This window comes from Mus musculus, chromosome 15 (genome assembly GCF_000001635.26).
Source record: "Mus musculus strain C57BL/6J chromosome 15, GRCm38.p6 C57BL/6J".
Taxonomy (NCBI): domain Eukaryota; kingdom Metazoa; phylum Chordata; class Mammalia; order Rodentia; family Muridae; genus Mus; species Mus musculus.
In genome coordinates this window covers 59,991,916-60,007,101 of record NC_000081.6, presented here as the reverse complement: position 1 = coordinate 60,007,101, position 15,186 = coordinate 59,991,916, and the positions used below count along the sequence as shown (strand labels likewise).

The 15,186-nt window shown below is 40.0% G+C and overlaps 1 pseudogene; it reads left to right on the top strand.

Moving 5' to 3' along the window:
- Gm7713 (predicted gene 7713) lies at nucleotides 12,192-13,037 on the top strand (annotated as a pseudogene).

Below are 15,186 nucleotides of genomic sequence, written 5' to 3'. Positions count from 1 at the left end.
TAGTCAAATGCCTTCCATCAAACAGCTGTATTAGAGACTTGACCAACATTGTCTCTTTTCCAAAGGTGCTTGGGAGAATTTGTCCTTGGTGTTGTTCATGTGCTCAGTCTTCCTTTCCTACCTTTGAGCCTTAACAAGATGAACTTTTAAAATATGAGTCACTCCCTACATTTTTACTTGTTTTCATATGCATATGCTGTGTCCCACATTACTTGTTTTTGTCTCTAAATTATGTATCAATATCAGGCTTCTGTATCATGCATGGTAGAGAGACAGAAAGAGATGGGGAAGGGGGAGGGAGAAGGGGAAAGAGAGAGAGAGAGAGAATAAGGAAGAAGACTGGGAGAAAGAAGAAAAGATTAGAGATAAGACAAAGAAAGAAGAAGAAAACTGTGCACATATTCCACATCTATTATCCAGGCTGCATGTCTAAATGATGTATGCCAGTTAATTATTATAAAAATCTTATGAACCAGATGTAGTGACTCATGCCAGTAATTCTACTGCTCAAGGATGGTGAAACAAGAGGATCATGGACAACCTAGCCATCCTAGAAAGAGACCCTCTCTTAAAACTGAAGAAAGGGATCTGAAGTAATGGCTCAGTGGGCAAAGTCATTGCTGCAAAATCATGAAAACCCGAATCCCTAACACCTACATAAGAAACGCCAGTACTTAGGGAACAGAGACAGGCAGATGCTTGAAACTTGTTGCTCATCCAGAGCACTGATTCTGTCTCAAAAAAGAGTGGGTTGGAAAGTAATACAGGAATACATCAAAGTTGACCTCTAGAATTCACATAAACATACACTCAAGTTATACATACACATACTCACATAACACACACGCACATGCACATGTATGCACATGCACACACGTGCACGCGCCCATGCACACGCACATGAAAATGTAATCTAAAGAATACATGCTTCTTTCTCGTTTGGATATCAGGAAACTAAACTATAATTTTGTCACCTGCTGGACAGCAGGGACAGAATGAGGACCAAGATCTAGCCTTCATGTTTGTTTCTGTTTTAAAAGGCAGTTGCTCTCCCAAGCTCTTCCTCAGATGATAGAGATGCGAAGCTACATTTTTATACTTTCAGACTCTAACTCTTCTACAAGCCTTGGGTACACATGCTTGAACAGGATGTCAGCTTTAGAGCTTCATCCAGTGCAAAACAGTTCAAATCATGAAAATTATTTTCATTTGAACAAAGAAACTACCTTTCAAACAGCTAGTTGTGTATGTAGTAAAACAAACAAACAAAAAAAAAACTTACAAGTTCTTAATCAAGGTAAAGAAAAATACATTTATAGTACATATACCAAAGCAAAAACTTATACCTGGATTACATGAATAGTCCTTATATATCAATGAGGAAAAAGATAGACTTCATAATAGAAAGAGGACCAAAAATATTTAAATAGGTACTTCATTTGGTAGGTATAAAATATTTCCTCTAATTCAAACTGGATATAACATGAAAGCCTCTTCCCCGAGATCTATACAACATTCTAAGTGAGGGAAGCAACCAATTGTCCTACCAAGCTGTAATTCCTATGAACCAGAACAATGACCAGCATGACAAGATGCCTTGATAGGTACAATAGTGGCACTCATATCTTGGTAGTAACAACAGTGATGTAATTACAGCATGTTCAATAGGAGGGTAATCATGCCTCATACTAGAAAATTAGTCACATACCCAGGGCTAGTAAGTCCATAGATCTTAAAGAACCTTCTACCTTCCACTTTGCTAAAGTAAGCATAATTCCTAACTGCATCTAAATATCCATCCTTATATCCACAGGTAAGGGTAGCTCTCTCTCCCCTTCAGAGAAAATTCTCTTGCTGGGTATGATAGTTCATGCCTTTAATCCTAGCATTTGGGAGGTAAAGGAAGAAGGACCTCTGTGAGTCTAGGGCCATCCTTATGACTTCCATAGGCCAGGACATCCAGTAGTAGATAGAAAGACCCTGTCAGAAGCCAACAAACTAATAACTAGTAGGTGATCCTCCTGAGATGGTCCACTTTGGAAATAAAAAAATAAATATGTGATGGACTGTGGTAGCCAAAGCCCAGGAGAAATTCATTTTAGTGAGGATTCCTGCTATTATTATGCTTTTCCTGTTATTATTAAACATCTGTAACAATCACTATGTATTAGTCTACCCTTTTGAGCAGATCTCTGCAGAAAAACAAAGATATGTTTTCTTGTAGTGATGCTATATAGACAGGTGATTTCTCAATTCTTAAGGATGATCCTATAAGAAATCCTAAATTTGTAACAATTATTAAGTTCTTTAATAACACTGCTCTTAAATCCTTTCTGATAGTCAAAACTGCAATGAGAACTCTGTCAGTCTTATTTTCATGAGTTAATTGCTTCTGAGATAGTGAGCAGGTATTCTACTACTCTGAGAACATTCCAAAAGGTTGTAAATTTATTAACAAGAGGTTATAAAAACTGCACTAATGATTTATTATAGGTGCTAGGACAGAAGATAAAACATTGACTGGGTTTATCTATACAAAACATAACTAATAACTTAGTTATGATTCTTAATCATCCATGAACCTGTGGAACTGTGATTGGTGATAAATGTTTAGCCAGATAATTACTAATAATGAATATACATGTAAACATTCTCCGTTGTAAACTTCTTAAATGTTTTATGATTTGGATTTATGTGTAAACTTGTGGAAAACTTTTTACCGTGTGATCATGTATTCTGAAAGATGCATGAATGCTGAGGTCAAAGTGGGGAAGCAGAAACTGAGCTGAGGGCACCTTTAGACAGAACTGAACTGAAGAGAACTTTTTTAGACAGAATTCAAGAGAGAACTCTTTAGACAGAACTGAACTCAAAAACTTAGAAGTAAGGACATAACATTGGGAGTAATGGTATTGAAAGTGGTATTGACAGTAAGCGCATTATTATGACATCAGAGCAGGAGGAGAGAACAAGATTAGAAGGAGAATGCAGAATGAAATAACTTAGAAACTATGTGGCAACTTAAAATACTGAGAGAGCAATATACAAAATGCTAAGAGGAAGAGGAAAAAAGAATCTGTAGAGAGACTAGAGGGAACAGGCAGGCTTCTCCTTAGCATGGGACAGAACAGGTCTTTTCACAATAGCAAGGCAGGCTTAGTCTTATTAAAGAGAACAAAACTCTGGGCTCAACTCATTTAGCAATAAAAGGGTAGAAGTTTTTTCTTCCTCTATGCAATAAAGAATAGAGCACATTTTCATCCAGAATGAGTGAGTTGTTTCTGCACTGGTACTTGGTCTTTTCCTCCAAATGCATATGTAAGTATGGATGTGTATATGTAAGTATGTAATTATGAAATAGCATGAAAGCTGGGCCCAGCTGGTTCAAATGGAGATTTAAGAAATGTGTATGCATGACTCTATATATGAATTTATGTACCTTTAATCCATATTTGCTTATCTAAAAGTTTTTCCTTCTGTGAGCATGATTCTCTTCTCCTGGTTCAATAAAAGTTTACTTCTCCAAACTTCCCCCAAGCCTGACAAGCAAGAGGCATCTGGACAATAGGCAAAGGGCTCTATCAATTAATCCTTTATTTAATACTCTGCTGTTTTACAATGAGGTGCTAAATGCCAGAGACTGCAGTTTCTGGCCTCAAAGGGATTCAGACAGGTCAGCTACAGTAGCAAAGTAACTTAGACTTAGATAGATAAATGTTTTCTTATTATACAACAACCCTAAATATCTCATAAGACAAAGTCTTACCCTCACTAACATTCTTCACCCTCCACTGCCTCCAGAAGAACCAAGAACAAGAAGGAAGACCCACTCAGGCTGGCCCTTGGCAAGACCCTGATTCAAAAGAAAATAAAAGATGAAAGAGAGGAAGGAAGGAAGGAAGGAAGGAAGGAAGGAAGGAAGGAAGGAAGGAAGGAAGGAAGGAAGGAAGGAAGGAGGGAAAAAAGGAATGAAGGAAAGGGAAATGCCAAGTACATGCAGAAGGGATGACTTGATACAGGGATACAGTCCCTGCCTCTGGAGCCATGGTAACACAGCATGGGCTCCATGAATGTTAAAAGCTACTAGCACATGAGATTTGATTGTACAAAAATGTACTTATTTTCATGTTCCTCCTTCAGGGCATGCTCTCCCTGTTTAGAACGGCATGACTACAGGAAGAAAGAATATGTCTCTGCGATGCTAAGACCTTCCAGACAGCCCTTAAGGCTGTGGGAAAGAACTCTAAAAACGTGAGTTCAAAACTATATAAACAGAATTTTCAGCTATGCAAAATATAAGGATACAATATGAATTATGTGAGGGGCTTCACAGACCTAAAAGAACAGAGGCAGCTACACTATGAGCCAGCTTGTCAAAAATGATATTAAGGAAGGAGATAAAGAGATTTAGGGAGCGGTGAGCTCAGAGCAAGATCCCACCCAGCAAAACCTATTGTTTGTGCTTACAAAGGCAGGCAGATTTCTGAGTTCAAGGTTAGCACGAGACAGAGAAAGCTGAGGCCCAGGCATGGTGATCTCAGAGGGAGATCCCACTCAGCTAACTTTTTGTCTGTGCTTACAAAGACAGGCAGATCTTTGAATTCATTTGCCACAAAAAAAATAAAAAATAAAAATAAAAAGTGTACTTGGTGGTGTCTTCTTCTAAGAATCAAGGGGCTAAAGTCATAAAATGCTGATTCATGGAATAATCAAAAGAGAACCTGGGTAAACAATTGAATTGATATGTAAATAAAAGACTGGGCTCTTGGTCAGCAAGATATGAGCTTTCTAGAGAGCTATTGCAGTTCTTTTTTAGAATTTGTCCATCAGACTTACTGACTTTGGTTGAAAAAAATAAGAATTTTTTCTAGCAGAAACCCATGAGCTATCCAAAGAACTTTTAGAATTTTTTCTTGGAAGAGAGAGCTGTCTCTAGCAGAGAGCTGTCATGAGCAGAGAGCTGTCTAGGGAGCCATCTTGAGAGACTATAGAATTTTCAGCTTGTACCTACAATTAACTGAGTGGTTCTTTCACTGCTCCCAAATATGCTTTCCACAGGAACCCCTCTCCAAGATGAGGCTGGTCCATGGCAGGAATAAAAGACTAAGAAAAAGGAAAGAGAAGAAAAAGGAAAAAAGAAACCTTCTCTTTGCATTGAACAAGACCATTACAGAAAACTACAACTTGTCAAAGTACAGAAAACAATGGTGACATGGGTACACAGCCACAGTGGATATATCTACAACTCAAGTCCAGCACCTAAGGCTCAGAAAACATCACAGAGAAGGAGTGGAAATTTTTTGAGATACAGAGGATCAAAAGGTCTACTGTGCTATTGTCTCTCCTAAAAATGTCAGGGGAGCTTTGCCTGTGATACACCAACAATAGGCTCCCTAAACAAGACCTTACAGGAACAACACCAGTTGACATGCTCATATGGAAGGAGGAACTCTCACAGTCCTGTGCCCAAACAAATAACCATATTCAACTAAAGAATGCTGAGAGCAGGAGAAATAGTCTTCCTGAACTATAAGCACCCTAATTTACCATTATTATCCAATTGTTTAGACTTGAAGTGTATACATACAACTAATAGTAACCAGATATACCAGGAGGGGTGTATGTGTGTTGTGTGTCTGTGTGTGTGCGTGCATGTGTGTGTGTGTGTGTGTGTGTAAAATTGTGTGTATGTGATGTTAACAATAATGATTAAAATAAAAGAGGCCATGAATTTGAGGAGGACATAGTGGGGAATAGTGAAATACAAGGGGACATAGAAGGAGTTGGAGGGAAGAAATGATGTAACTATATTTTAATTTCAAAAATAAATTTAAAATAAATAAAAATAAAATGCGGGAGTCCTCTGTAGTAAGCTGAGCTGCCCTAAGCAGCCTGTTATCCAAGAGGGACCACCATTCTTCCCCTCACCTCTTCACTTACCTTCATCCTGAACCATACAGGTGAGTTTCTATTCCCCTCCTGATCCACCCTGCTCCTTGGGTCCTCTGGAGCAAGCCAAGCTAACCTGAACAGCCTGCTCTCCCAGGAGGACCTCTGATCTCCCACCTTTCAGACCAGTTCATCAAACCTATGGATCCTGAACCACAATAAGTTTCCCTTTCCAGCCTATCTTCCCTGCTTACTGAGTCCACTGAAGCAAACAAGCTGCTCTGAGAGGGCTGTTGTCCCAGGGGGATCTCTACTCTCCCTGTCACCTCTCCTTCCAGCTTCATCAGACATGCTGAGCCTAAAACATAAAAGTAAGCTTCCCTTCCCCCACCTATCTTCGCTGTTACCTGAGTCCTCTGGGCACCCCAAGTTGCCCTGAGCAGCCTGCCATCCCACAGGGACCTCCATTTTCTCATCACGTCTCTGCCCACCTTCATCAGATTTGTGGCTCTTGAACCATACAGACATGCAGATCTGGAACCTTACAACCCAAGTACATCCATCAAAGGCCTGCCACACCAGGACCACAGAGATTAAACCCCCTCCCAAAACCTACTTCAACAGGAATATCCAGGGACCAAAGCCATTGAGATAGCTAAAGGTCCTCAAAAGAAAACTATCAACAAAAGCCAGGGCAATATAATATCTTCAGCATACCACCCTTCTTCAGCAAGGCCTGGCTATCCTAACACAATGAAAGCATGCAAAAATGGCCTTAAACCCAATCTTATAAAGCTGATAGAGGCCTTTAAGGGGGAAATAAATAAATCCCTTAAAGATACACAGGAAATACAAGTAAAGGGATAAAGAAATAAATAAAACTGTGTAAGACCTGAAAGTAGAAATAGAAGCAACAAAGAAAACACAAACTGAGGGAATCTTGGACATGGAAAACCTAGGGAAGAGAATAGGAACAATAAATGCAAGCATCACTAACAGAATATAGTAGATAGAATAAAGAATCTCAGGTGAGAAGATACAATCAAAGAAATTGATACATCAGTCAAAGAAAATGTTAAATCTAAAAGACTCCTGACACAAAACATCTAGAAAATCTGGGATACTGTGATCATTTATATATGCTTGGCCCAGGGAGTGGCACTATTAAAAGGTACAGCCCTGTTGGAGTAGGTGTGTCACTGTGGACGTGGGCTTTAATACCCTCATCCTAGCTGCCTGGAATCCAGTCTTCTGCTAGCTTGCTTCAGAACAAGAGGTCAAACTCTCAGCACCATGTGTGCCTGGATGCTGTCATGCTCCCGTCTTGATAATGGACTGAACCTCTGAAGCTGTAAGCCAGTCCCAATTAGATGTCATCCTTGTAAGAGTTGCTTTGCATCAGGCTAAAATTTAAACATAATCTAGAGCTAGAATCATAACTCAGTTTGGGAATGATGATAGAGTATTTTATGTAATTGACAAGTATGATAGACTGGATGTCATTTGTATATCATACTATATAACTGGGGATGGAGCAGAGTCTGAGAGAACTTCTAACCAATAACTGGCCCAACTTGAAACCAATCCCATAGACAAACATGAATCCCTGTCACTATTAATGATACTCTGTTATGCGTGCGGCAGGACTCTAGCATGGCTGTTCTCTGAAAGGCTCCACCCCACAGCTGACTCAGACAGATGCAGACACCCACAGCCAAACATTGAGTGGAGCTTAGGGACTCTTATGGAAGAATAGGAGGAAGAAATGCTAAGAATCCCTAAGGGGATAGAAATTCCACAGGAAAACAAACATAATCAACTAACATGGACCGTTGGGACTCTCAGAGACTAAACTACCAACCAAAAAAGATACACTGGCTGGACCAAGACCTCTCTGCACTTATGTAGCAGATGTGTAGCTTGGTCTTCATCTGGGTCCTGAACAACTGGAGCAGGGGATATCCTAAAAGCTGTTATCTGTCTGTGGGATATGTTCTTCTAGCTGAGCTGCCTTTTCTGACTTCAGTGGGAGAGGATATACCTAGCCTCATGGAGACTTAATGTGCTGCCGGGGGGGGGGGAACGACATCCTGGGGAGCCCCACCTGCTCAGCAGAGAAGGGGAGAAGAAGGAGGAGAGATTGTGGGATGGGGGCAGTAAAGTGAATAAGTAAAAAACATATATAAAATAATTTTAAAAATTAAAAAAATAAATAAAATATGTTCTCCAAACTGGTAGCATTGTGAGAGTATATAAGGACTCCTAATAAGTACTCTATGACAGGAAATATAAGTCAAGTCTGATCCAGGATACTACAGTGTATAACTCACACTGTGCAAATACTGCCAAATGACACGAGCCTGCACTTTGTCTAGTTGCCTGCTAAAAGAAGTATACACTCAGACAATAGTAATGTCTTCTTTCTCTCACACACATAGATCCCAGCTTTTAATTTTTACATGTGTGTATGCATGTGAGTGTGAGTATAGGTATACATTGGGAACCTAGAAAGAGTTCTGTGAGAGTTCTGAAGGGAGAGAATGATTAATTGAATGCATTTCAAGAATGTGGAAAGGGGCTTATTGAAAGCTAGAAGACTAAGAGGGGAGAAGAGGGTGGAGGAAAATTTGAGGGAGGACAATCAACAAAGACAAATTGTGTATGAAAATTCCATAATGGAGCCTATTACTTTGTGTGCTAATTAAAAGCCAAGTAACTATAATTAGAAACTTCTGCACTCCCACTGGGAGGACTAATGTGAACAAGAATGACAACACTGGGTGTAGAGCAATCACTTTTAAGAACTCTTTGGGAACATTTATCAAGTAAGGCATATAAACATTATACTGTATGTTCTTCTTCTTCCAAAAAATGTTATAATATCATATTTTACATACCATTACGACAGCTCTGACCATCACATGACATAGGTGAAGAGTTCTGTAAAATTCACTAAATAATCGAGGCACAGAGATAAGGAAATGGCCCAAATGACTATTCACTGCAAAATGGATAAATGGATCTCAGTGCATGATAAAATGGATGACTATACCATCATAAACATGAATAATAATTGCTACATTGGACAACTGGAAATGGGTTAGAAGAGGAGGAAGGAGAGGAAATAGAAGAAAGGGGGAAGGGAATGCAAGAAAGACCATGGAGAAAGAGGTGTGTGTGTCTGTGTGTGTGTGTGTGTGTGTGTGTGTGTGTGTGTGTGTGTGTGTGTGTGTGTGTTTGCATATGTGTATGAAATAAATATCCTGCTGATCTCCTGAATCAGGAGTCCATACTGTGTAGGGAAGCGAAGATGAAGAATTATCTAGATGATGCCCCATGCATTTGCCTGTTGTGCACCCAGGGTGTATCCTCTGTAGATCCTGAGAAGTGGGTTTTAAGCTGGGTTTCACAGAGGCCTAGAAATTATCAGATAAATTAACAATTGGCAAAATCAACAAGCACCCAAGGAGTGTGGGAGGGAGTGTGGATCTGGCTCAAGCTCTGCCCTACAACACCTCTTGTATCTGTTTTCTGTGTGTGAATTTTCTGTGACATCTCAATGAAGAAGTTATTATCTATAGAGTTGTCTGGCTGGTCTGTGTTTTAAAAAACAAACTGTATAAACCACTGACCTGTGAAGCACAGATTCACAGAGTGACCGCACAGCCATTTTTCGTACTTTGTGTCAACACAACACAATCTCAGTAAGAAAAATAGAAACTCTATTACTTATTGATTTTTGAGGTTCTTTAGCATTGTTATCTCCTCTAGCCTTCCTGCTCTATAAGGGAAGTGTCTGGTTATGATTTTTGGTGGGCTTGGTTGTGAGTCTAGACTTCAATGCCTGAGCCATCTTTCCAGCCGTGATTATAAATTCTAATATCATAGGAGAAGATATCACAGTTGCCCTGGGAATGGGGAAACTACTCCTGTACCAATCGTAGTTCCCTTATGAGTCTCATACTCTGCAATGTCCCTTTTTAACACATTTTATATTGAGACAATGAGGCCATTCAAGCATGAGCTCCATTGCCACACAGTTTGTATATTTAGATATGAGATGGAAAATATCATACTTATCTTATGCTCCTCTCTTATTTCTGTATTAGTTTCTATTTAAGATATTATTTGTTTATAACATAACTCCACTTATAAAGTAAAGGAAGGGCCCCCTCTAAATGAGATCCCAATAATGAAGAGAAATTAAGATCATCCTATCTGTATCCCACCTCCAATACTGGGTTAATTTTATAGGTCCCTTTAACATGCTAACTCACAAGGTGCCCATAACTTCTTAAATGTGTTATATATTCAAATGACTTCTTTTCCTTTTATCCTTCCTCAAACTCTCCCAAAATAACCTTTAACATATGGAATTTTATAGCTCCTTTTTTTATAAGCTGGAGAGGCAAATTATTGCATGTATCTATATATCAAAATTAAATATGTGTGTGTGTTTCTGTGTCTGTGTCTGTGTGTGTCTGTGTAATTTGATTATACTAACTGTACACAGACCATATTAATCAGTTTCTACTCACTCTCTTCCTAGTTCTAAGACCTTTGTTTCCTCCATTGCAAACTGAAGTTTTGCCTAACCTGCACCAGGTTAGTAGGATGGTGTCATATGTGTAGACTAGGATAGCCCTGCTAGGATTGATCTTCATTTTCTCCCATTGTTCTTCTGGCTCACAGAACTTGAGCTTTGACTGCCAAGTAATGCAGCTGATATTATGTGGGCAGATTATTACATCTGTATGGGCACTTTTTACTTATTATGGCCACCCTAGAAAAACAAAATTTATTCCAACCCTCTTAAAAGTTATTTGTTAATACTAGCAGGTGGGCAGGAACTGAGTCTTCAGATTAAGACAGAAATGGACTGCCAAGTTGATTTCCAGAGGGATTGTACAATTTGCACTCCCACCAGCAATGGAGGCATGTTCCCCTTGCTCCATGTCCTCCCCAGCATGTGCTGATCCTTGATTTTTTTTTTATCTTGGTCACTCTGATGGGTGTAAGGTGGAATCTCAGAGTTGTTTTGATTTGCATTTCCTGATTAAACATTAAACGTTTCTTTAAGTGTTTCCCAGCCTTAGGTTGCTGCTAAGAATTCTGTTTAGCTCTGTACCCTTTTAAAATGTCATATGGGGGTTCTTTAAAAAGACTCAACTTGGCCCAGGGAAGGGCCCCTCTAAATGAGATCCTGTTAATAAAGAGAAATTAAGATGTTCCTTTCTGTATCCCACCTCCAGTACTGGGTTACCAGGTGCACACAGCCATGCCTGACTTTGTCACATGGGGGTTCTGGATTCATGTTTGAATGACTGTACAAATGTCAGAGATCCTCATGTATGCACATCATGCTCTCTTATCCATTGTGTCACTACCCCATCACAGTTCTTCTAAGAACAATAAAAATAGTAGCGCCTTCCTTGTAAATACATTGTGAAGACTCAATGAATCCATCCAGGCAGAGTACCATGACATGGAGATAGCTCTTCACATTTGAAGAGAGAGGAGGGGGGAGGGGGAGAGGGAGAGGGAGAGGGAGAGGGAGAGGGAGAGGGAGAGGGAGAGAGCGAGCCCAGAAAGCAATTATGTAAGCAATAAGAAATCTTTACGATAGGACAGCACAAGAAGAATTGAGAATTACTATGAATCTCTGGAGTACAGATAAACGTAAATGCAGATATGTTATGGACCAACTGTATAGAGTGTACCATCTACATTTGTATGAAAGGTATTTATAGATGTTATTTATAATATACTTAGCACTGTTTATAGTTGCTATTATATGTTCTCATTACATATTATGTCTTTCCTTTTAAAGAAAACTTAAGATGATTGTAAAAATATTTTCCATCCACATGCTCTGCAATTTGACCTTGACAGTCCCTCTTCAAGCAGGAAAAGATACTTCTTCATCTCCTTGAATATGAGAGAACATCATGACAGCTTTGATCAATAGAATATGGCACCAATCCTAGTCATAACCCTCATGGTCCTAGAATTGTCTACTCTTCTGGTTTAGAACTAAGCTATTGTATTAGAAGCAGAACTATGCTGTGCAAAGTCTAAAACTTTAGAGAATGAGATCCAACTAAGGAAAAGAAAAAAGCCAATGGACATGGAGGTAGCACATGTATACCTAAAAACATCTTGAACATCTACTCACCAAAGTGTCTAGAATGTTTGCCACACCAGCTTCTATCTAACTGTAGCCACGTAGATATTTCAATAAGAAAAACTCAGGCTCTCTGCTCCTCCTGTTCCAGAGACAGCTGCATCTTGTGCAGTGCCAACCTCGACTCATAGACAAGATGATGAAGGTTCTTGTGAACGGATTTAGCTGTATTGGGCACCTGGTTACCAAGGCTGCCTTCTACTTTGCAAAAGTGGACATTGCTACAATCTCTTATCAACGACCCTTTCATTGACTTCAACTACATGTTCCAGTATGGCTCTACCCATGGCAAACTCAATGGCACAGTTAAGGCTGGGAATGGGAAGCTTTTCATCAATGGGAAGCCCATCACTGTCTTCCAGGAGCGAGATCCTGCTAACATCAAACGGGGTGATGCTGGTGCTGAGTATGTCGTGGAGTCTACTGGCATCTTCACCCTCATGGAGAAGGTCAAGGCCCACTTCAAGGGTGGGGCCAAAAGGGTCATCATCTCTGCCCCTTCTGCTGATGTCCCCATGTTTTTGATGAACCACAAGAAATTTGACAGCTCACTCAAGATTGTCAGCAATGCATCCTGTGCCACCAACTGCTTAGCTTAAGGTCATTTATAACAACTTTGGCATCATGGAAGAGTTCATGACCATGATCCATGCCATTACTGCCACTGTGGATGACCCCTCGGGAAAGCTGTGGTGAGATAGCTGTGGAGCTGCCCAGAACATTATTCCTGCATCCACTGGTGCTGCCAAAACTGTGGTCAAGGTCATCCCAGAGTTGAATGGGAAGCTCACTGGCATGGCCTTCCATGTTCCTACTCTCAATGTATCCATTGTGTGTCATGCCACCTGGAGAAACCTTCCAAGTATGATGACATCAAGAAGGGGGTGAGGCAGGCATCTGAAGGCCCTCTAAAGGGCATCTTGGGATACACTGAGGACCAGGTTGTCTCCTGAGACTTCAACAGAAACTCACTCTTCCACCTTTGATGTGACTTCAACAACTCTCACTCTTCCACCTTTGATGCTGGGGCTGGCGTTGCTCTCAGTGACAACTTTGTAAAGCTAACTTCCTGGTATGGCAATGCATAATGGCTACAGCAACAGGATGGTAGACCACATGGCCTACATGGCCTCCAAGAAGTAAGAAACCCTGGACCACCTATCCCAGCAAGGGCACTGAGAGCAAGAGAAGAGGTCTTCCGTTGCTGAGGAGTTCCTGTCACAATTCTGAGCATCTCCCTCACAATTTCCATTCCAGACCCCCATAATAACAGGAGGGGCATAGAAAGCTGTCTCTTGAATACATCAATAAAGTTCCACAGCACACACACACACACAAAAAAGAAAGAAAAAACAATCAGTTCGCCCAGGCAACCCACAGAACTCTAGCATGTGATAGTAAGTTGCTTTCTTATAGCTATAAGTCCTAGGATGATTTGTTAGCTGTGAGAGACAACTATAAACAATATCAAGATCATTTAGGCTGACAGAGTGCTTACGTGAAGGCTTGGTTTGATCCCCAGTATTATGTAAACCAGACACAATGGTACATTATTTTAACTCAGCATTTGGGAGGTAGAAACAGGAGGATAAGAATTAAAAGTTCACTTGGCTACATTGTGAGTTTCAGATCATCTTTCTCAAAACAGGAGAAGGGGAGGAGAGAGGAGAGATGCAACAATATTTACATGACTCCAGTTAAGTCAGTTTTCAAAAGTCTAAGACCCAGTTTTCCCAGCTGTTGCATAGAAGACACAAAAATAAATATTAGGTCCTTTCCTATCTTTTACCCAAAGCTGTGGCAGAGATTTTTGTCACCATTTTGCTGTTGTTAGAAGGAAAATTAGCACTTTTTGCTCTGACAGGTATATAAGAAAAGACAGACACATTATCCTTACACTGGAATGTTTCCCACTTTTTCCTAGCAGGCTTTAACCTAAACAGCTCTCCACATTAGCTTCTGTGTAAAGATGAAAGACCATCTCAGCAGCTGGAGCACCAGCTTGCCTTTCATCCTAATGGAACTCAGAAGGAAAGACTCACTGTGCTCAAAGGTACCCTGGGACTTGGGAACCATTTTCACCCCTGACCCTTGTGTGTCTCTCTGCAGTTAAAAGGGATAACTTCCTCCAGACCATCACCAATGCAAGCCCTCCAAAGAAACTGACAGACTGCGCTGGAAATCTCACAACTATGCATTCCTGTGGTCATTATTAGTTTTTCATATTCAATGAATATTAAACGGGCAGAAATGGAGAGTGCCTTGCTTCATTTGCATTGGGAAAATATATTCAAAATGTGCATTGCTTAAATAATATTTGTGAAAGTCTCATGTCATAGTCACTAGGGGGCTTGTTAAAAATGCAGATTCTAGATGTTGATTGAATCAGACAGCCTTAGAGTGAAGGCTGGAAAACTGTAATTTTAATAAGCGCCCATAGTGATTATTAATAGCACTGAAATTCAGGAGCCATAACCCAATACTCTCTGATTTCTTTCTGTGTTTGACTTTGGAACTATGAAATGTCTTAGACTAGAAACAAAGAGATCCAAGCCAAAGCCAGAATTGCTGTTCATTGCATACTTTTTCATGGGCTCAATCATGGCTAAGGACCTTATCTGCACTTAAGGGTGAAAACACTACAATAAGCACACTGATTTTTGAAATTGTTTCTGCTTAGTCTGCCTAAATCTAAAATGAGTGCAACTTCCAGTCAATTCCAACACTTGAGTATAAGTATTAAATTAAAGGTATAGGAGAGGCTTTAATGATTTTTTTTTAGGTTTTTCGTGACAGGGTTCTCTGTATACTTTAATGATTTAAAAACAGAACAAGAATTATGACTGTTTCTATTCTTCTGAAGGTAGTCTCTCTCTCTCTCTCTCTCTCTCTCTCTCTCTCTCTCTCTCTCTCTCTCTCTCTCTCTCTCTCTGCAAAAGGAAAGCTTGAATTTGGAAGATCATCTTAAGGAAATCAATGAACTTTGAATTTTGTAGAGCATTTGCACACAGATTGCACTGGACCACCATATCATACACTCCCCTCAACGTCCATGGGGTTGTGTGCAAAATGGAACAGTTGTATATGGAAGTGCTGTGATTAAAAGAGCCGAA